We start from the raw sequence: 23,468 nt of genomic DNA, 5'->3' as shown, positions 1-23,468 counted from the left end.
TTTCCTAATGACTTTACCCAGCAGGTCGGCATAGAGAGGATGATTAAGACCATGGGCCTGAGTGCAGGTGTCTGAGATGGTCTGCTCTTGGCTGTGCTGGGGGGAGGTCTTTTGCTCCACCCCTTGGTGTTTCTATAAATACCCTGGGGCAGAGACAGTTGGGCCGATGGATTAGAATCTAGGCCCTCCCAAGGCTATCCTGTATTTTCTATCTGTTCCTCCCCTCTCTGTCCTTCTAACTAATATTTCCTGCTGCTCATACTCAAGAGTACCCTGGAGAAATGTGGGGGTGAGGGATGCCCCCCACAAGAGGTCAAAGGACAGCCCTTAGGAGTTTGTCCCTCCTTCCACCTTTAAGTGGGTCCTCAGGATGGAACTCAGGTCACCAGGCTTGGGTATCAATCACTTTTACCTGCTAGGCCCTCCCCCAGATCCCTATGCTTGTAATATCTTAAGGAATGAGGATTTGAAGTGAAGAATCTGAAAGACTCTTGGACACTTATGGCAGTGATAGGAAAGAGGAAAGAAACAGATGCTACATAAATAATGTTCTCCAAAGCTGCCAGGTTGCCACGTGTCGTTTCCCTGGGTTTCAGGCCCAGGGATGCAGAGCTGTGTGGTCTGGAAGTAGCCTTATGGGTAGCAGTGGCCAAGTGAGAGAAACAGAAAAAGACTGAGCAGTTCAAACGTTTTAAACTATGATCCATTAGAGCCCAAGCCTCTACCAATGCCATGGGGTGTCACTGCTACTGGCTAGCTTCTTCAGAGACATCCTTGATTGGGGCCAAGGACTTGAGACTTCATACCCCTGAATGACTAGTCACTGAATGGATGCTACCCCCATCAATGGGTCATAAACTAGGGTGAAGTAGCTTCCTTTTGCCAAAGGCAATCCCCATAAAGGATCTGGATCTTATGTGCTTTCTGAGGCCAACACTCTGGGCAGCTGGAAACTGAGTATCTAATTTCTAAGCAGGAACCTGAGCAGTACACTCCACCTCCACCACAGTAGATGTGAAGGGAGATTCATGAGCTACACGAAAAAATGCAGATTGAGACAAGGAGATGATACTGCATGTCTTTTTTATGGGTAAACTGTGGGAAGAAAGATAATGCCAAGTGTGGCAGATGTGAGATGTGACTGTTCTTGTATATTGCTGGAGAGAGGGAGGACTTGAGAGAAGTCTGTACTGGCAAGCATCCTGGGGAGCACTCTGGCCTGGTGAGTCACCTTGGGGAGCACTCCCACCTGATGAATCAAGTTCAGTAGAACATACAGAAAGTCCTCTATAGGATACCCCCACCCCCCAATTCTCATTCAGTTCCTCTGGAGACATCTGCAGTTACTCGTGGTATGAGTTAAAGGCCATCTTAGTTCCTCTTAGTAAGACTGAGTATTAAATGTGGTACCCACTATATTATTACTCAGGAATTCCAGGGAATACTTACTACACAGCAGAACTGAGGTCTGTATAGCAGCATAAATGGATTTTAGGAGCAGATATGGAAAAAATAAACAAGAGGGACAGTGAGAAACAATGAGATAGAACGTAGACATAAATTGATACTGCAAAGAAATCACTTTTGCAACAAAGCATGTAAATATAAGGAGGCATACTGCACACCTGAGAATTACTGTGGCTTGGACAAGAAAATAGAATTTAAGAATGGAGAGAAACAGGAATAAGGAAATAAATACGTCTTCAAAAGGTGTTTTTCAGGGACCGACGATGTCCATATCCTTGAGCCAAGAGGTAGGATTAACTGAGCCCTCCTCATCTGAATTGTGAAGAAGTATCAGCAACAGCTACCTCTTGAGCTCCGAGAGAGCAAGTTCAGACTCCCCACCTTCTCTCTCTGAGATTCCTCCTGAAAGGTCACAGGCTGAGTCACCCAAAAATCACAGGGCCCTGGAACACACCACTTCTTGCTTTTACCTGTGAAGGAAGTGACATCCACCTCCGATGCTCAGTGGGTGAAAAGCTTGGCACCCACACAAAGGTTCATGCCTCTGCTGGCAGGTGGCTTTCCTCCAGGGAAGGGAGCTTCTCATTCTCCACCCTAAGACTACTCCCACTTTTGATTCCCACCAGAGCCACCACCTTGGCTGAGATGCATCACCTCCAGTACCCCTTGGATCAAAGTCGGTTTGACAGAGAGAAAACAGCCAACGCAGAGCAGTCGTAGACCTGGCCCACCTAAAAGAGAGGGCTGCGAATAGTGGGTGGTATCTGATCACAGGTAGCCTCACTGGTCTGGTAAGACCCCTATACTGATGGAGAATGAGGGAGGTGTCTCCTCTACTTCTGAATTGATGATCCTCTATTATACAGTAGTTGCAGAAACGCCGCAGCATAATGAAACTTGCCAAGTACCCTAGGGTTCCATTTCTCACAATGCCTGTTGCAAGCCTCAAGCTGAACATGCTGCTCTGACCCCTATTCAAGGTCAAGTCACAGTCCAAAGTGTGGAATGCAGATTAAAATCCAGAGAAACAGAAGAGAGCTGATCTGGGAGGGCTGGAGGGAGGAATCAGGATGTCAATCTGGCCAGACATACTGCTTTAAACCTCCTGGCCTGCATTAGGTACTTAGTCCCATTTGACCCTTACCCTTTCTCAGTTATCTCCAGCACTGAATTCCACAAGTACCTCTCCAATAAACAGAATACATAGGAATCCCAGGATATGTGGTAAAGGAGGTCTGTTTGGATAGCATGCTTTATTGTGTTTTCCTTTTGGGTCAAGAAAGAAAATGTCTATGGTAGCTTTAGGATTGATCCTGGAGCTCTCAAGGTGACATGACATTCTAGTTTGTATATGAAGTGTCCCCTCAAGAGGCTCTTGTGTTGGGAGTGTGGTGCCCAGTTAGTAGTGCTGGCTTAGTGAAGGTGCTAGGAACCTTAGGAGGCAGTACCTAGCTAAAGGAGTAGGTCACTGGTGGGGGGTCCTTTGGGGCTGTGTCCTGCCCTGACCGCCTCTGGAACCCTATATTCACTGCTTGCTAGCCGCCATGTTGTAAAGCATTCTGCTGCGCCACATCTCCTCTCTATGAAGGACTGATATCTAGGAAACTGTGATCCAAATTAACCTTCCCTCCTCTGCATTGTGTCTTATCCCCACGCTCAGGAAAATCAATGAGTGCAGGTGGGCCTTGTTTAAAGCCTTGAAAGTCCACCAGTAGTCGGCTAGTGAATGGACATGTCTCTGCAAGGCTTGACTCCCTTCCTCACAACCTTTACCCTCCTTTCTCATTGGAGGTCATGATAGGACCCGGGAGATCTGGCCACTGCCCCGGCTCAGATTTCTTCTCATTGAGTAATCAGTCTTAAGCAAGAAGCCCCTTTTCTCCTAATCCTCTGCTTCTTTGTCTATACTTCTGCATGCTTGAAAATGGAGCTATGAAATCTGTCTTGGTGGCACCTAGAGCAGCCCTCATGCCCTTCCTCTAGCCTTTGGGGAATTAAAAACTACTTTTAAATAGAAAATAAAGACTTGGCTTTTAATTCCATGATCCAGGTAAGACCTGTTAGCATTAAACAGACAGGGGAGAAGGCACATAGAGAACAGCATCGTCAAGAAAACATGCCAAATGAAAATGGAAGCCACCCTCTCCCACTTCCTCTTTCTGTAGTAAGAACTCGCCGAAGTAAAGAGCTTCTTCAAGTGACACTGTGTCTTCTAGGGAGGTCAGAGGCCACACCCATGAAATCTCACCAACTTGGCTGCCCAGACATGACCTGAACAAGGATGACACCCAGAGGATGCTAATGTGGATGGGAGAAAGTGGACGAGGTCTCAGCCCCACACAGAGAACTATAGGCAGCTAAGGAAAGCTGCGAGTGGGAGAGACTATCACCCCAGGGAAGAGCCACCAACTGGTCAACCCTGAAAACATACGTAAGTAACGGTTTACAGATGGAGCGGGTTGTGTCTCTCTACTTAGGAACGTATAAATATGTAACAACAATTAATAAAGGAAAGAGACCATGAATTTGAAAATTGCAAGAAAGGGTATGAGAGAATTGGGAAGGAGGGAAGGGAAGGGGGAAATGATGTAACTATATTGTGATTTTAAAAGATATAAAAAATAAAATTCCCATACAGGAAAAATATGCATACAGATTTACACATAGTCCTTTTTAAAAGTACTCAAAAGTAGTCATACTGTAAATAGTATTCTCAAATTTGTCCTTTTTCACTTAATAGCATATACATGTATGTGTATAAAAATCTACTTAATTCATTTAGCAGCTAAATAAATAATAGTTCATTGAATGGACTTACAATTCAGGACGGATGGTTTTGCTTCTTTTTCTTTTATGAACACAAATGTGTCCTCTTGCCTCTGGGATTCCTCCTGAGAGCCAGGCTTGGTCAAGAGCTTCAGTTCAGGTGCCAAGCAGACAGAGATGTCCCCGCACCAGCAAATGTTCAAGGCGAAATCATTATGAAGTTGTCACGGGAAATGTATCTACTTGTTTCCATTTTGGGAGAAAATTTCCATAATCAGCAGCCGGTTCACCACTTATGTTGATGGTTGAAGATTTTTGACAAACTTCAGTGTTTTCATAGATAAAATTCCAGATTTAGAGAGGACCTGAAGGTCATTTGGTTTGGACCCACTTAGAAATTCCTCCTGCAGGCTTTTGTGTTATTTATTTTTACCATTTCATAACCTGGAACAGCTTTCACTAATGGAAAAATTTCCCTCATTTTCCCAGAGCAGTCCCATCCCCACCCCCATATAAAGAAACTCGGAATCTTATTTCGCATTATATCTGAGGCACTCATGAGAGCAAAGGAAGAAATTAGGGATTAGTCCCACTTTCAGCTTTAAGGAATTTCATGAGTGTAAAAGACGCAGTTTATAACTAACACAGAAACTATGAAATGCCACATTCATAATACACACACTACACCATGGGGCAGCCTGTCTGAATGGCTGCAGTCTCTCCTGCCTGAAGACTCCAATCAACACTGCTCTGTGTTTCCCAGTGCCGACTAGAACTCCACAGACGAGAGTCACAGTGTCAAAGCTCCTCGTGAACAAGAGAGGCTCTGAGCCAGTGTGAAGCCAATGAGCAAACAGGCCTAGTGTTCAATGAACACAATGTTACCAACGCCTGAGTGGTTATATCACACATTCAACCAAGGAGACGATGATATTTAAGCTATGATCTTATGATTACACAGAAAAATCACAGTTCTTTAGACGGTAAATTAATATTATATGTTATTTTAAAGTAATTTGTGCCTTTGGCAAAGAAGAGGCCAAAATAACAATTGGAATTTTTAAGAAATTAAAAAATGTGAGGAATTTGAAGTTAATAAAATGTACCAGTGCCTCCAAACTAATGCATACTCCCAAAATAATTAGTTCTGCATAGGCTGTCTGGATCAGTAAATCAAACAGAACAAGATCAAAACACTAAAAGCTAATATACAAGAAGACATTTTAAAACTATAGATACTAGAGAAGGAAAAACCACTTTAGGCACACTGATGTCCTTATAAGAGCCTTTAATGTAAAGATGTATAAGCAAAATATGAATCAGGGTGAGGGACCTAAAGATGAGCACATGATGAGTAGGTTAATAATACCTTAATAATTCTGTTCTCTCTGAAGCATGTCACGATAGGGTGCTGCAATTCTCCAGTTTATTACAAACACATCTTTTACATTTTAATCCTAATGTTGAAGCTAACAGACAATTTTTAAAATTATTGGCACTCTATGGTAAAGAACACAGAACCATTTAAATAAAAGCAGGGTGATATCTCACTGGGCAGTATGTGCAATAGCTTTTCTTCCTCCCCATATCTATATCCAGTGGAGATATTACTGGTGTGTAGCTTCTAAACAGATATAAAAATTTTAAGGGCAAAAGCCATGATTTGCTCAAGAATATGATTGTTCGCATATCACACAGGGTGTCCGACGGTGGATACTAGCTTGCCGAGCTTCAGATGGTAAAAATGCTAAGCTATCGCATCTGCTGTTGTCTGGCTGGTTGCTCCTGACTCTGCAGACTCTGGTGGCACACGCTCTGGAGAAGTTACCCTCCCGCCACAGTTGGATCCACTATGATAGAGCCTTCAGGCCTTTAGATGCAAGGCCTGGCAAAAGCCACCCACAAAGCCGGTGGGTATCACCATGTTCTGCTGGGTAAAATCTGCTGCTTGGTCACTTAGATTGTTAATTCAGATGTGGCTTTATTTCCTCATTCCTTAATCTGTCCTTTCGCTTTGTTTACATCTTTTCCAGTACCCTTCAAGTTGATCTGCACACAGCCAGTGACTGGCAGCCCATAGGAGAAGAGAGCCACCACCTACTACAGTTACTACTAGTTTTCCAGGTGTCAGGAATTCAGGTCCTGCACATCAGCTGGCCGGGACACCCATTACTATCTGGGGAGATGCTGAGTATTTTTCTACCATGGGTCTAGAACTCTGGCCAAAACTGGATTCCACCACTGGTGTCTTCCTGCATACTCAGTTATGTCAATACTTCATAAGAGTCCTCATCATTTTCATGGTTTTGTGAGGGTGGGGTGGGGTGGGGTGGGGTGGGGTGGGGTGGGTGGGGTTGGGGGTGGGTTCTGTGACTGCCAACAGCCAGTCAGGTGGAGAGGCAGCTGCCCGCCTCTCTCCAGCACTTTCCCTGTCCAGTTTCTCAGCTCTGCATTGGTCTTAGCTCTGCCCTTGAAGTAGCCTTGAATAAATGTTTCTCTTCCCATGGCTGCTCTCCAGACATTTGAAGACAGTACTTTCTCTAAGTCTACTTTTTAGTTATTTAAGCACTCCCCTAAGGGAGCAGAGTGCTTGCCTTGGAAGAAAGAGGACCTGAGTTCAACCCCCAGAACCTGTGTTAACAAGGACAGGGAGGAACAGAAGAAAGGAGGGAGCAGAAGGAGGGAAAAGCTGGACACAAATTTTTGTAATCCTAGCGTTGGGAGGTAGAGACTGGAGGAGGTACCGCTGGGGCTCATTGCCCAATGAGCTTAGTTTAACTGCTGAGTTCCAGGCCTGTCAGAAACCTGTCTCAAGAGACAATGTGGACAGTGGATCTGGATTGCTGACCTCTGGATTCCATATGCGTGCTCCTGCATGCATACGCACACGCATGCCCCCCCCACACACATAAATTTTAAAAATTAAAATAAAAAAAAAATGCTTCCCTATCCCACCATGTTCCAAACCTTGCATTAACCACATTGTGTACCCCACAAAGGCTCATATTGAGTCAATATTGTTATTTGCAGTTCCCAAAGAGGCTAAAAGGGCTTTGCATACACTAGGCATTTAATAAATAATGCTGAATGAATGCAAGGGCAAATGTCAGTCTCTGTGCTCAAGGAAGTCTGAAATAGTGGGTGTCAAAGCTAATTATAATCTAGGGGTGGTGAGAGACTAGAGGCCAGACGAAAGGGAGGTCCTCCCACCTTCCTTCTCTGCTCTTCTCCACTGTAGCTCCTAGCACACCTCTTGTGGGGACATGTCTGCTTGTCCCTGCCCCTGGATACTCAGCCCCTTCTCATCTGTGCAGCCCTCATGTTTAACCCAGGCCCTGACCTCAGGGAGGCATTTTACAGTCGCTATGATTCATGGATGGTTGAGTGAATCAATGGATGACTATCTCCCCTTGAACATCGTAGGAGATGGGCTGGAGACAGGGCTCGGCGGCTAAGATGGTGCACTGCTCTTCCAGAGGACCTGAGTTTGGTTCCTAGCACACACAACTGCCTGTAACTCCAGCTCCAGAGGGACCTAGCATCTCTGGCCTCTCAGGGCACCAGCACTCATGTGCACATAGCCTCCTGCCAACACCCCTATACATCACTTTAAAAATAAAGTAATTTTGTAAAAAAAAATAAAAATAAATTAAAAAAATGAAAAGAGAACTGCTTTTATTGGTATAAAATTTTTTTTTCTTTCCTTTCCTCTTTGGGTCCTAGGTATTGAACAGAGGACTAAGAATGTGCCCTGCTTGAATTATACCCTCACTTCTCGGTTTAAAATTATTCTTTCCACTGGGCAGTGGTGGTACACACCTTTAATCCCATGGGGGGTGCGGGAGGCAGAGGCAGGTGGATCTCTGCAAGTTTGAGGCCAGCCTGATCTACAGCATGAGTTCCAGGACAGCCAGGGATGGTATACTGAGAACCCCTGTCTTGAAAAAAAACAACCAACCAACCAAACAAACAACTAAACAAACAACACCAAAACCTATCATTCCCTAAGTTTTACCAATACCAAACCCTGAGAAAATAGACGTGAGCAGCAGCATTGGGAGAAAGCCATCTGAACGTTCCACAGAGTCTCACTACTCTGTCAAGTGTCAGCACACACTTAACAAGCACCCATGCTGCATCAGGTGTATTGCCAGACATCACAGCAAGACAAACAAGATACAGTTGATCCTATGTAGGATAGCAGAGACTTCACAAGTCACAGTGTGCTCTGAGTGCTGTGAAGGACAAGGAATTCAGGGAAACCTCCTGGAGGAGGAGAGAGGGAACTGTGCAGGTAAGGATATTCTGGGCAGAAAGGGCAATGTGGCAAAGCCCAGAGGTGTGGGAACGCAGCAGTTTAGGGACATAGTCCTGTCTGCAGAGTTCTGTATTCAAAAGCACCAACAACTGAACTTTCAAAATAATCAGGAAGAAAACTTGATCTGCAACTGAACATACACAGGCTTTTTTCTTCCAATTCAACAGAACAATCATTTGCATAACACAGTGTAATAGGTGTTATAAGGAAGTTAGACACGGCTTACCACAGAGCGGGGTGTAACAGAACGTCCCTGTAGTCCTAAGTACTTGGGAAGCTGAGGCAAGAGGGTTGCTTGAGCTCAGAACTCAAAGCCAAATTAGGTAATATAGTCAGACATTGGAAAATAAGTAAATAAATAAGGAAGAATATATGTATGTTATATGCAATACGACCCCATTTAATATAGAGACTTGAGAACCTGAGAACTGTGTGACCCACAAGGGTCCTTGGTATTGACTGTATAATATCTGGAGAGAGAAGGAAGTGGGAACTAGGGTGTAGACAGAGCAAGGCCAGAAAGGGCTTTACATGGCAGCTAAAGAATTAGACTTTAAGGATGACAGATCCATTGAAAAAAACTATAAAATCTCCAAATGACTGGATTTCTAGTTTAGAAGATTATTGTGTTAGTCAGCTTTCCATTATAACAGAGACCCGAGAGAAACAGTTCCACTGGGCTTAAAGTTTTAGAGGTTCCAGTCTGTCATTCCTGGGCCCCATGATTTTGAGCATGTGGCAAGGTAGTATATGACAGTGCCAGTGTGTGGCATAGAAGAAAAAAGAAAAAGGAGGGGCTGGGCAGTGGTGGCACATGCCTTTAATCCCAGCACTCGGGAGGCAGAGCCAGGCAAATTTCCGTGAATTTGAGGCCAGCCTGGGCTACAGAGAGAGTTCCAGGACAGCCAGGGCTACACAGAGAAACCTCATCTAAAAAGAAAAAAGGAGGGGCGAAGGTGCCATTACCATTTGAGGGAGGCCCCTCCTCCTAAAGGTTCTATCACTTTCCAACAATGCCAAGCTGGGAACTAAGCCTCTAATAAATGGTCTTTGCAGAACACTCCAGATCTAAACTCTAATAACTACTTTTGTAGCCGTGTAGGAAATGAGTTGGAGGAACAAGAACTGTGAAGGACAGCTCCATTAGGAGACTATTTGGAACATACTTAAAAAGTAAATGGAGGGGAGAATGACTTAAAAGTCACTGGACAGTGTGTCACACTACTCTGACTCTCCAGCTTTGGATGTGGGTGGCTGGAGATGTCATCATCCAAGGGAGATAGATAAACAAAAAAGACTGGAAGCCCAGTGATAGTGGTTCACACCCTAATCCCAGCATCTGGGAGGCAGGGCCAAGCAGATCTCTGAGTACAGAGAGAGTTCCAGTCAGCCAGGGCCACACAGAGAAACTCTGTCTCAAAAATCTGAAAAAGAAAGGAAGGAAAAGAAATAGGTTGGGAGTTAGTGAATTCTGTGGGGGCATGGAGACATGGAGGAGCCTGGGAGACATCTAGACTTAGAGATCTACAAGCAACATGGACATGTGGGTCAGAAGCTTAAGGAATAGCATTGGGCTGAGAAATCCAGGAGCAGAGGGACACAGGAAGTGGGTAGGAAGTAGAAAGAGTCTCGGGTCCAAGAGTTCTCTGGATAGTTTCATGTCTTAAAAGAAATGAGAACCTAGGAGTTCTCTCCAAGAGCTGATGTATGTAACTCATGAGAACAGAAATCAGAAGCATCAGAAGTACTGAGAGAGGAGTGAGCATGGCCTTCAGGCGTCCCTTTGGTAGCAACAAGGCCACAGACAGAAATTCCTGGATGAAAGGAGAAAGCTTCAATGAGAGTTGCCTGAACTTTGTAACCTTGCTTGTTGGGATGATGTTTGTGCACGCCTCTTTACCCTACCTCTATTTCCCAGGTCTAACATAAAGCTGTAGAATGCCATGAGAACCGTTTGGATCGGCACCCTTGTCTCCCTGTCTGTGCCTGTCTTCTGCAGACACAAGGCCCTTCCAAGTCTTTGCAAGTTCCAAGCGTCGGAGACACATGATGCCCACTCAAGCCCAAGGCATGTGTAAAGCTGTCTCCCGGCTGTGAGGAATAAAAATCAATATTTTAAGACCTGAATTATTCAAACGCTATACCTCAGAAATGATTCATAACCCAAAGAGAGCCTTGGTGGGAGAATGGCAACGCTGGAGTCTTACAAACAGGGTTTAGCTCACAATTCCCCAAGCAATCAGTCAGAGGGCTGAGAAAAGATGAAATAGCAGCATTGTTCTGATACAGAGTCCCGGGGAGAGCCCAAGGGAGCTGGGCTGCTAAGACGTCTAGACAGCACTAATGATTCAGCTGAGGATCTCCTGAGCTCTCCGAGTGCTGGTGTTGTCAAGAATTCCTAGGTTCTTTACACGTGGGAGGGTCAGGTTAAGCCGGCGATGGGGGAAAGGGATGATTCAAATGCTCTCCTTTAGAACAGAATGAAAGATCTTCTGTGAGAAAAGTGTCTGTAGTCCTACATCCTTGACCCTAGATGGCCACTGTGTATAGATGTATATACCTATTGCTGGGGCTGCTCAGGGCCTGTGCCATCAAGACCATGAACCATTGGGAGGACCAGGCTGGGAGCAGGTGATGAAGTACGGAATGTGTGTCATTTGGTGAAAACTCTTCTTTGTAGGAGGATTTTTCTGTCCCGCCAACCAGTTCCCAAATAACCACACAGAGACTTATTATTAAGTTTTTGGTGGTTTTTTTTGTTTGTTTGTTTGAGATAGTGGTTTCCTGCATAGCCCTGGCTGTCCTGGAACTCACTCTGTAGACCAGACTGTCCTTGAACTCAGAGATCCACCTGTCTCTGCCTCCTGAGTGCTGGGATTAAAGGTGTTCACTACCATCATCTGGCAAAAACTCATCTTAAATGGAAGAAATAGCAAAAGCAATTGAGATAGAGGAAGGAAGAGAAGCATGGTGGGCATCCCTTGAACCTGGCTGGATTATTAGTCAGGCTTTTGCACCACTGTGAGAAAATATGACATCAAGAACGTAAAAGAGAACGGTTTACTTTGGTTCATGGATTTAGATGGCTCAGTTAATCGTGGCAGAAAGGGCCAGACACAGCAGAGCCGCTCACATCCTGTTCGGCACCATCCACATTCAGAGGTCTTATGCCCTCAATGATCTTCTCTGAAAACATGGTCACAGATACCAGAGGTATATCTCACCAATACCCTGGGTGTTTCGAAATCCAACGAAGTAAACAAAGCCGAGAACAGTTGAAATGAAGATCTGAGGTCTGGGTTCCTGGCTTCACGCCTTACCTTAGGCAAGGCGATGATCTTTCTCAGCCATAGTTTCTGTGACACCGACTGATGATAACGGACTCCTCCTTACTGCATTCTTGGGAAGATCACATGGAGCTGAGATACCCCAGACACTGCTATTCCCTCAGGACATTATTTGTTAGGATATTGCTTTATTGCCATAACAGGGATACCAAACAAAATAGCTTAAGTGAGACAGGTATTCACTTCTGTCTTATAATAAGCTAGTGTGGCAGCTCAGGTCTAGAAAGTCACCAGAGGACCAGTCTTTGGCAAGAGTATCTTTTTTTCACATTTCAAGATGGCTTTCTATCATGACCATGCTCCCTCTAGCAGAAGGATCAAGGAATAGTGAGACCCAACCCATGACCTAGATGTTTATACACCACCTCTTCTTACTTCCAGTTGGCCAGAATGTGGTCACATGAACATATCTAGCTGTAAGAGAGGCTGGGAAATGTAGCCATTTTCTAGAAGGCCACATACTCACTTAAAAATACTATGACTAAACCAAGCAGTGGTGGAGCACACCTTTAATCTCAGCACTCAGGAGGTAGAGAAAGGCATATCTCTGAGTTCAAGGTCAGCCTGGTCTACAGAGTGAGTTCCAGGACAGCCATGGCTACACAGAGAAACCCTGTCTTGAAAAACCAAATAATCAACCATCAATCAATCAATCAATCCTGTGGCTAAGGAAGAAGAGCTAGGTAGTGAGGGACAATTCCCAGCCCCCTCTGCCACTTCCTACATTTGTCTAAATTCCTTGTGTCCTTGGGTTCTAGATGCACAGGGCTTCCTTAAGGAAGTCTCCTTGGCCCTCCAGGCTACGTTAGAAATCCCCATACTCCTCAGTTCACCTTTCACAATGTTTGGAACACTTGTACCCTTGGTTTACTGTGATTTTCTCTGAGGCTCCACTTGTGAGAATGTGGGACTGTATCTGCCTTCCTCCTGGGGGCTTGCCTATGACACACAGACAGATGCTCACAATGTCCTTGTTGACTAACTTCATACTCTCATCAAAGGCTCTGGGAGGCCGTTAGAGCAGAACACCACAGCGTGGAGTGAATGATTTCTCTCCACCCCAGGGTGTGTTCAGAACAGAATGAGTCTTTCCTACCGATTCCTTGGTAGTGTGAGTGTGCTGTCAAAAAACGCAGATGAGCACACTTGGATCTTTCCACAAAGTTTGAATTTATTAAATAACAATGAATTCACAAAGTACAGCAATTCTGTGCCAGCAGTTCCAAGGTAGCCTGATTTCCTGGCTGCGGGAAACATACGGTGTTTTTTTGTTTTTGTTTTTTTGTTTTTTGTTTTTTGTTTTTAATTCCAATATTTAAAAAAAAACATTTATGTATTCATTTATTTTGTGTGCATGTGTGTCTTTGTGTGTGTGTGTGTGTGTGTGTGTGTGTGTGTGTGTGTGTGTGTATGTCAGAGGACAACTTGCAAGAGTGGGTTCTCTTTTTCTATCTTATGGATCCTGGGGGTTTTACTCAGGACAGACAGTCTGGCTAGCAAATTCCTTAGCCTACCTAGCCATCTTGCTGGCCACAGAAAGGTTTAAAAGGCCTCAAGAGAGGTCTGGGAGTTCTGAGAAGCAGAAGTCCAAAACGGATGTCGAGAGAGCCTCCGTGCCAGGAAGCCGACAGACCCAGGCTGGAGGGCTGTTGAGGGTGCAGGCTGGAGAGGCGAAAGACAGGACCATGGCCAGGCAAGTGAACAGACAGACAGATGGACAGTGATTCGAGTGGGTCACTTCAACAGCAGGGGCTGATACACACTGATCCCTGGGACATTCAGGAGTTCTTGGCTGCAGCCTTTGACAGGTGGGTGGGCCTATCGGCACCTCGATGTTAGGCTTCCTCCTCTTTATGGGGTCCAGGTGAGAGAGCCACACTGTTTCCTCAGTGTGGTGTGCTTAATAACTCTTGGGCAATCCTAGTTTACCTGATCTGATTTCAAGAATCAATGTGCCCCTATGATCCCAATTTATCTTAATAAATTGACAGGATGGCGCCCTTTCTGCTTCCAGGACTAAGCAATTCATCAGCTTGTGCCTCGTGGGCGGCACCAGACGGGTGGTGTTGTTTATATCCACCAAGGTGCTGAGTCACCTCCATCCTCAATGAAGTCAAATACTTGAAGATGGAGTCTCTGAGGGCAAGGCAGATTTGAAAAAAACATTGTTTTATATAATGTGGAGGACAGCCTCATTTCAACATTTGGCTGTGGGGAGGAGGGTGTATCTCTCTGAGACTGTAACCAGAGTCCCAGGTCAGAGAGTTAGGGGTGGGTTGTGGGTATAGAATGTGAGGGAGTGGACCAGGGAGAATCAAATAGAAAAGTAATGGGGTTTGAATAAGTATGGCCATGTCTCAAAGACAGAAATCAAGCAGTTCAGCCTATCTATCTTCGGGGACAACGACATGAATGTCAGGGGTTTTGTTTTGGTTTGTTTGTTGTTTTTTCGTTTTTTGAGACAGAGTTTCTCTGTGTAATACCTCTGGCTGTCCTGGAACTCACTCTGTAGACCGTTCTGGCCTCAAACTCACAGAGATCCGATTGCCTCTGCCTTCAAAGTGCCAGTATCAAAGACATGCATTACCACCCAGCATGAGTGTCCGTTTTAAACAGAGAAAAGATTGGGACAGGGGGCAGAGTAATGTTGGTCAAATTGAGATTTGGATGGTCATTATCTCAACCTTACATGATTGCTCCTGCTCGGTGGGGGGAGGGGGAAATGCAAACATGGGGTAATTTGCTCCTATTTGGGAGGTGACATCATCATGGGCTTCACTGTTCCTGGAATCCAAGGTTCAGGACAATGACTAGAGACTCAAGAGTGCTTTTTCAGGGGTCTGGGACAGAATGCTGTAAAAAAAAAAAACAACCCAAAAAACAAAAAACAGTGAAATAGCTTATTTACTCATTAGTCTGCACTTCCAGCCTTGAAAGGAGGATGAGATAGACCAGGTAAATTTAGCTAATCATCCTTGTATCAGAAATTTCTAGGCAGACACTCCGTAAGTGACTAATAGAGTGCTGTGTAGAACTCAGTGGGGATCTGACCCAAAGCTGGAGACAGACATAAAATGAAGGAGAGATGCCAGCTTTTTAGCCTGCATTCAGTTTCCTGGTGGGCCCACACGAGCAGTCAGGGCTTCTTAGGAAAAGCAGTTTCTGAGTGCCTGCTCTTAGCAGGGGTGGTGTTCTGCTTGTGCTTGGTGCTTCCCATCCTCAGAGCTCCTTCTGTGGGCTCTGAGCGTGGTGTGAGTCTGCACCTGACAGTTCTGGAGCAGGAAGCCTCTCTTTCATGGTAAAGTGTGTGCCCCAGCTAGGACACGGGGGGCTGGGGGGGGGGGGGGGGGACAGTGAGTGTCTGGAGGAGAAGAGCTTTGCCTCGAACTATGATGGGCCCTAAGGAAGCAACTAGAGGCCTGGTTTTCTGTCCTGGCCTCTGTATGGCAGTCTGTTGTCTTCTCGTGAGGGGTGAGGAAGAACCTCAATGAGGACATCCCTGGCGAGACTGGCCTGCAGCAAGACTGCCTAGAGTCTGTGCCCAGGAGGGGTTGCAGTTTAATGCATAATAGCTCTCCGTGCTCCCTCTCTGGGACCTCCAGCTTGCTCCTGTTTTGACACAATCAGAATCCCCTTTCACCTTAAACATGACTCTGGCTCCTATGGTGAGCAGAGGGCTGTGGCCTCCAACCCATTACATTCTCAGCCCACCCTGTCTTTCCTTTGACTCAGACTGGAGGGAAACCTGGCTTGGGCTGTGAGCAGGCAGCTCTTTTTGGCATCCTCCAAAGTCAGGACCATCATCAGACACCAAACCCCAGGCTTGAGAGGTGCCCAGGTTACAGTGATGAAGGAAACAAACCCATTCAAGAGCCAAGTTCTGCTTATTCTCTAATGTTTTTCCTAAAGGTGGGGGAAGAGAGAGCAGCATATCCTGCCAGTGGCCCTGGGAACTCTGCCCCATGCTTGGCACCTGGGAAACCATCTCCTCTGCTATGGCACTAGGTTGACCTGGGAATGAACAGGATTGCAGTTTCTTTCTGACCACTGGATTTCTTCCCCCATAAAACAGTAGAGGCCCTTCATGTGTGGCAAGTGAATCAACTGAGCAGACTTTTCTTGCTGGGGGTTCTGGGCTAGAAAGTCCTCTCGCTTCTGCCTGTGTCTGGAAAAAGAGCAGTTAAGAAGGACTAACTCTCTGGCTGGTTCTGTCTTCCTTTTCAGGATTGTTTCACTACAAACTCAGGGCTCTGGGTTTCTCTTGAGGTGCTGCCCATCTCTGGGTTCTTTGTAGACTGTCCCTGTCGCTGTGGGATGACTCGCTGCTCCCCCTGTCCGGAGCGAAGGGTCTCTCTGAGCCGATTCCACCCCTGATTCTTGACTTCATTGACTTCAGTCCAATATAAACCCTAGATTGTCCACCTGCACATTCTAAACCATGGTATTACTTTGTGGTTGCGAGAATCTTGGTTGGCAACTTGACTGCAGCTGGCATCAACTAAAATCCAAGCTCCTGGGCACTACTGTGAGGAATTTTCTTGACCAAGTTATTTGAAGCAACAAGTCTCACCCTAAATCTCCATGGCGCCTTCTATGGCGGCCCACACAGGACACAAAAGAAGGAAACTTCGCCTTTTGCCTGCTTGCCTCCACCCTCAGTGGCCAGTCCACCTACTCTGTTGCTGTGGAATTCCCTCACCAATGTCAGAACCACTTCAACGGGGTTCCAAACGGGGCTGACGACAGGCAGTGCTCCAGGAATCCTGGAAGATCAGAGAAGCAGAACAAACCACAGCTTTCTCACCTCGACAGTTCCTCAGCTGATCCTGTTTCCTCAGACTGGATGCCTCTCAGCTGAACTGTGCTGCTCAAAAGCCTGAATGCTTAACCAGCCAAATGCTTCTGGTTTCTGGTCTCCACGCCTTATATATCTTTCTGGTTTCTGCCATCACTCCCTGGGATTAAAGGCTCTCTTCCTGGGATTAAAGGCGTGTGCTACCACTGCCTAACCTCTATGTTTAATATTGTGGCTGTTCTGTCTCTGACCCCCAGATAAGTTTATTAGGCTGCACAATATTTCGGGGAACACAATACCACCACACTTTAGTGTCGTATTAAAACTGCTGAGACATCCAGTCCCATGGACTGGACAACTACAAGGTTTCCGCCTCCCTCCAGCATGAGTCAGGCACCATTGGACCAGCCAAACAGAATCCTGTAAGCCAAACTAATAAAGCCCTGTTTGATACATGGATTCTTCGGTCGGTTAACCTGACTAATACAAACTTCCTCGAGTACCCTCCTCCTCTGGGAAAAGAGTATGTTGAGTAAATTATGTGCACACTCTAGTTCTCACTAAATTATGGCAACAGAGAGCGGTAGGAAGAGTGTGATGTAAAGAATGTTGAATGAGGCTGGGTGGTGGCGGCGTACACCTTTAGTCCCAGCACTCAGGAGGCAGAGCCAGGCGGATCTCTGTGAGTTCGAGGCCAGCCTGGTCTACAGAGTGAGTTCCAGGACAGGCGCCAAAGCTACACAGAGAAACCCTGTCTCGAAAAACAAACAAACAAACAAAGAATATTAACTGGGGAGGGAGGGCTTCCGAGTTTTCTGTCTGTCTCTGTCGTTCACCAGCATGATCTGGAGCAGGTCATTTCTCTGTAAGGTTAGATGCTCTGCCTAGAACTGGCTGACACTAGAGTCTACACTAAATGGACTCATGGCCTCTCCTCAGTTTGAGCAGCATCAGTCACATGCCGTGACATCACCGTAAATATGCACAGATGAAGAGCTCACCTGGGATCTTCACTTCAGCAGGCGCTTACCCCAGACTGGATCTGGCTTGGTGTATAGATGGTGGGATTTCAAAGTCAAGGAGGGCTAGATTTGAATGCAAGGTTCATAGGCTGGCATCTAGGTTATTCCGTTTCTACTCCCAACAGGGAATGAGGTGCTCTTACTATCTTACGCTAAATAAGGGTGATGATAGAAGCAGAAGACACCCCACACCACCGCTCTAAATCGGGGCTGGACGCAGGAGTGAATGTAAATATACTCGAGGGTTTTACCTTTCCCACTTCTCTGCAGCTTGGAGGGAGTGGGGAGAAGGGGATGGAGCAGTCAGTCTGATTGAGAACTCTCCTGAGTTTGGCAGCTCTCTGTTGATTGGTCTTTATTCTTTATCTCATTTGCATACATATGCTCAGCCAATCAGACCCCATCTGGGCCTACATAAACAGTCCCTGGGCCTTGGACTAGAGCCCCAGCAAGAGATTCCCTCCACTCACCAGACCTGCTCATCAGAGGAAGAGTCAACAACAGATGTGACTCCAGCAGGAGCACTTGATCCTGCCTCAGGCAAGTCCACTGAGACAGCCCACCAGGCCCATCATTTCTGCCTCTGTTACTTTTCACTCTCTTTGGCGATTTGCTCTGTTCTGTTCTTTCTTTTTTCTTCTGTGTTTTTTGAGACAGGGTTTCTCTGTGTAACAATCCTAACTGTCTTGGAACTCACTTTATAGACCAGGATGACCTCGAACTCACAGAGATCCACCTGCGTCTGCTGGGATTAGAGGCATGTGCCACTGCCACCCTGCCAGGCAACCTGTTCTTTCTAGACTCCTTTGGAGGCTGCCTTTGGTTGGCGTCCCACAGACACTGAGAGCTCACAGCTGAGAACCTGCTGACATCTCCTCCTAGCTGGCATTCTGCTGCTACTGGGCATTCAGAGTTATCACTCAAATGTGGTATATGAAAGTCCTTTATGAGCCACTAGAAGGCTTATCGGGGAAAGCACATGCTGCTAGGCTGGGGAACTGAGTTCAAGCCCTGGGACTTACATGGTAGAGAGAGAACTGACTCCTGTAAATTGTTCTTTGACCTACAAATGGATGCCATGGCATACATACACTCACACTGATACGTATGTATATGTATATGTATATGTATATATATACACACTAAATAAATAAACAATATATATATATATGCTAAATAAATAAACAAAATGTAATAAAAATTCTCCTTGCTTGTTCGTCCTTTTCTGTGCGCTCATTTCATTCTTAGAGGAAGTCAAGAACTAACAGGAAGAAGGTTCCAGAGAGACCACCATATCCTGTGTTCAGTTCTTTTCATGAAGGTCTCCACAGACACGAACATGTCTTCCTCATAACCCACAGGATAGTTCTCCATGAGGTTCATGGTGTCTTGTTCCCACCCTGGCCTCCCAGGTAGGTTTGACTGGGTGTAGAACCAGTGACAATGACATTCAGCAATGTTTGTCAGCAACCTCAGCTTGCCAAAACCCTACAGAGAAATCTGCTTTCCAGACAAACATAAAGCATTAAGCTTTCAAAGGCACCGGGTCCATTTTCTATAAATGTAATCATTTGAAGCTAATAGTTTCCCCATTCTTTTAAAGCAATGAAGATGTTTTAAGTCCTCAAGAGGAGAGAGGTGGCTCAGTGGTTAAGAGCACTGACTGATGTTCCAGATGGACCTGGGGTTCAATTCCCAGGCCATCACGTGTCTGATCGCACCAGGATAAAAAAAAAAAGAAAGAAAAAAAGGACCCATGTGACCCCTCCCCAACTCCTTATAAGAGGTCAAATACAACGGCAGGAAGCACCGCCTCCTTTGGGCCCTATAGCCCAAGGTCATGGGCTGAGCAAATACCACTACACCTTCTCTGTGAGAAACATCATTTAGGGGCACATGAACTTGGCAAACAAATTTAGAAAAGCTATAGACCCTGATGGTCAGGGTATCTTTTCTGGAACATAGATATGACCAATAAACAATTGCCCATAGGATAGCCTGAGTGCATCCAGGAGGGGATGGTGTGTGGGACAGCGTCCTTGAGATGGACACTCTCAGTTGCCACACAGCTCTCAAGATGCTGCTGCAGGCTGCAGTGGTCCCTACATCATGGTGAGTAGGTTGTGTCCCGTGTCTAATCTCACTTGTCCCCTCCTTCCTGCAGTTAGACTACTGGCTTCAATGCAGTTCTGCCTCCGTGGAGAGGCAGAAGAAGGAAGGGGCCATCTGCAGCATTCACAGCCTTTGGCTGTTAGGAATTTGTGCAAGAGAGAACAGCTTGTGTCAACTTACTTGCTCTGATTAGATTGCCTCTCTTTCTGCTCTCAGATCTCCAAAGGTCTAGCTAACCCAGGCAGCGCTGGAATTAATGTCTCTACTTTTGTTCTTTCTGTGTGCAACTTAGTTGCACTACATAAATCTAGCTTCCTGTTGGCTTTATGGACTCAAAGCATGACTATCATAAGTTTTATACAAATATTAAATTAACATTCCATATGCAAGCAAAACCTATAATCATTAATTTGGGTTATGTTTAAACCAGTGGTTCCCATCTAGGGCTGCACATTGATAAAAATCACAGCCGCTTTATGAAAATTCCCATGCCAGAGGCCCACGCCTCAAAAATCTATTTTAATTGATTTGGAGTGGGGCCTGGGCATTGATTTTTTTTTTTAAAGCTCCCTGCTGATTCTAATTGCAGCCGGGATCCAGAAGCATTGTTCTGAATGATGCCTGAGAGTGTGTTAATTTAGTGGAGGGGAAGACAGTCAGAATTGCCTGGCTGGTTTTGTCAGCTCTCAGCCCTGTACAGGGAGAGGAACAAAGCCCAAATCACAGTGCAGTTATCTAAGGTATGGAGGACAAGCCACTTCCCAAACTAGCTCATTACTGGATGTATATTTCATCTAGGGCAATCGAAAGTGTGGAAGTACTGAGCGGGAACTGACTACATGCTTTTTGACCAGAAAGCCCAATAATATTCAATAATAACCAGTTTGTGAGCAGAAAGGATGAGAGACAATTAAAAAAAAGAAGAAGAAGAAGAGGTCTTACACTTTCACTGGCCTGTGCTGAAAATGCCTTTGTGCTTCTGGAATACCAGCTCTTAATAAGCCCTGTAACACAGATTTATGTTGCCTTGAATTGCAAGGTGAATTATGACTAGAGGTTCAAGTCACCATCGCTTGCCAGGGAGAGGAATTTCTGGCTCAGTATGTCTGAGGCAGAGTGGGGAAGACACTTCAGGTAGCAGAGGAAAGGCACAAAGGACAGTCACTGAGCAGGCAGTTCTGAGCTCGTTAATAGTTAGCCAAGGCCGGGCCTGATCACTGCTCAGCAGGATTTCCAGGCGCTACAAATGGCTGGAATCTTTGTTTCTTCCCTGGGAAAGACTGGCCCATTAGCTCACTGGCTGCATTAGAACTTAATTTGTGTTTTTTTTTTTTTTTTCCCAACATTATGAAGGGGACAAACACTTTTCAAAACTTAGAGGACAGCTAAGGGAGATTCCTTCTCCTTAGAGGACATCATTAAGCATCTGGTGCCTCAGGGGATGAGAAGGCCATTAACTGACAGAAGCCAGGAGAGGGATTAGCTCACAGAAGAGGGGGCTCTGGGGTGGATATGGAAAGTGCTGCCAGAGGAAGGATTGGTACTTGGGAATCAAGCTTAGGTCTAATTGTGGGTTTAAAGAATGGTCATCTTTTGAATACATCAGGCTAAAGAGTTAGGAATTTCCCTGAGGAATGAGATGCATTAAATTCATAGACTGAACTCAGACAGTCTTCTGCATCCAGTGGACATTTCCCTGGGGCTGATTCCCCTAGTACAGCATCTGCCTGCTCTGAGGAAGCCACATCTTAGTGGGCTGGCTTGCACACAGGACTACCCAATTCCACATGGTCTAGAACCTGACATTTAAGGCTTGAACAGCACCTCCTTTGCAAACAAATGACAGTGTGAGGATAGGCCTAACTGGCCTAGGCATGTGACATGTCCTGCAGGACCTTCTTTACAAAGACACCCAGAAGATTACCTTTGACTTTTACCAAGCTCCCTCCCAGCCTCCGGGTGGAAAGGGAAGCCCCAGGCCTGTCATGGTTCCCTAGTGTGACGAAAGTGGAGGCCTAGATGTGTGGTCATGCCAGCTCTCCCTCTCCAGGGTCTGTGACCAACGGAGGCAGATGCTTTTGTGCTGTAAGCCAGGAGACTCCAACAGGCAGGGTACACTGGGTTCCAGAACAAATTAGGTGCAAGCATCAGCAAAGCTGAATCCTGGGGAGTCTATCCCCGCCCCCCAGTCCTTATCTTAGAGTCTTTAAGTATAAACAGTTAACCACACACTAAAGACTGAGTTTAATTCTTTTGCCCAATTAGCAAAATCCAAGTGTTGCCTTTGCACAGGTAGATTTCCACCTGCCAATCATCTCCTTCCATGTCTGACACAGCCCGGCATTCGTAGTGTACTACTCTTCCTGTGCTCCATGACCTGCACCTCAGTTTTGGACTGAGGCGATCAGTGAAGGTGAGGCTCCCCGGATGCAGCCAACCACACTGGCTCATCGCTCACGCTCCCTGTGGAAGGCTCTTAGTGACCTCTGTTGAATGACACTCTCGTCCGTGTGTTCCATCTCTAACCAGCACTGAAAAGCCAAACGCCACGCTGGAGTCATCAGGAAAGAGGTGGCAGGGAACGGAGAGGGGGAGAGTAAAGCTGAATCTTGTTAGAACATTCATAGGAGTTCCATTGGCTGCCCGTATCACCTCACTGCCCACCTCCTCGTAGTAGATAGCCATGGGGCTGGGGGAAGTGGGGAGGGAGAGGATCTATGCCAAGCATCAGGAGAGGGGTCTTGTGTTTCAATCGGCTTTGTGGCCTGTGGCCAGGATCTCTCTTTCTCGGGGCCTCAGTTTCCCCCCCGCTATTGAATGAAAAAAGTGGGCAGGCTTTCTGTGCACCTTACAGCTCTGGCACTTTGTAATTGCATGCATTCCATACAACAATCGCCTATTGGAGAAGAGAGCACTTCCTGTGGTTTGCTGGGCAGAGTTCATGGCTTTCACTCACCAGCCATGGGCCATGGAGGCCTTTCAGGAGTTCCAGCTTAAAAACATTTAGCATCTCAAATGCCAGACCACAGCTGCACAAAACAGGAAAATCTTCTTAGGAAGTGGACGCAGCCCCCTGGAGCTGGGGAAAACATTGCCTCAGACAAAAAGGACTTTTCCCAGTGGACACAAAAATCAGCAGTATTGTGTCTGCTGGTGCTGTCTGCCCAGGTGGTTCTGGATGAATCCTGCCTACTCAGATCCTCGGCTCTGGGAGGTTCTTTTCCACTCAGTGATGGTCTTAATGATGAATGCAGGTTGTCTTAGTCTTCTGGCCTCAGCTGTCCCAGAAACCAGGCTTGGAAATCACTTCCAAGTTCATCTGTGGACTGTCTAGCTTTTAAATGCTTCCTGCAGAGACAAAAGCTCTTAAAATGCTGTCACTGCAGTTCATCTTAGAGATCCAAGTGTGGCTCTCGTTCGATGTCCTGTGTGTTGGGATGTGTAATGTGCCAAGTAGGGAAGTGTCTAGTGAAAGGTCGCACAGACAGGTCCAGGGGAAGGCATCCTGGTGTCCTAAAGGTTGCCAGTTAGGGTAAATTCTCTGCTACCCTCTCAAGGCAGATGTTTCCACACCAGCCAACTATCCAGCCAGCCAGCCAGCCAACTCAGTGGCCAGCAGATACTGGCTAGAAGTCTGAGAC

The 23,468-nt window shown here is 46.1% G+C and overlaps 1 pseudogene; it reads right to left on the bottom strand.

Annotated features, from left to right (window-relative positions):
* Positions 1 to 6,097: 6,097 nt before the first annotated feature.
* LOC118594253 lies at positions 6,098 to 6,551 on the bottom strand (annotated as a pseudogene).
* Positions 6,552 to 23,468: the final 16,917 nt, after the last annotated feature.

Source organism: Onychomys torridus, chromosome 12 (genome assembly GCF_903995425.1).
Source record: "Onychomys torridus chromosome 12, mOncTor1.1, whole genome shotgun sequence".
NCBI lineage: Eukaryota > Metazoa > Chordata > Mammalia > Rodentia > Cricetidae > Onychomys > Onychomys torridus.
Note: the sequence above shows the minus strand (reverse complement) of the source record. Positions and strands in the feature narration are given on the sequence as shown.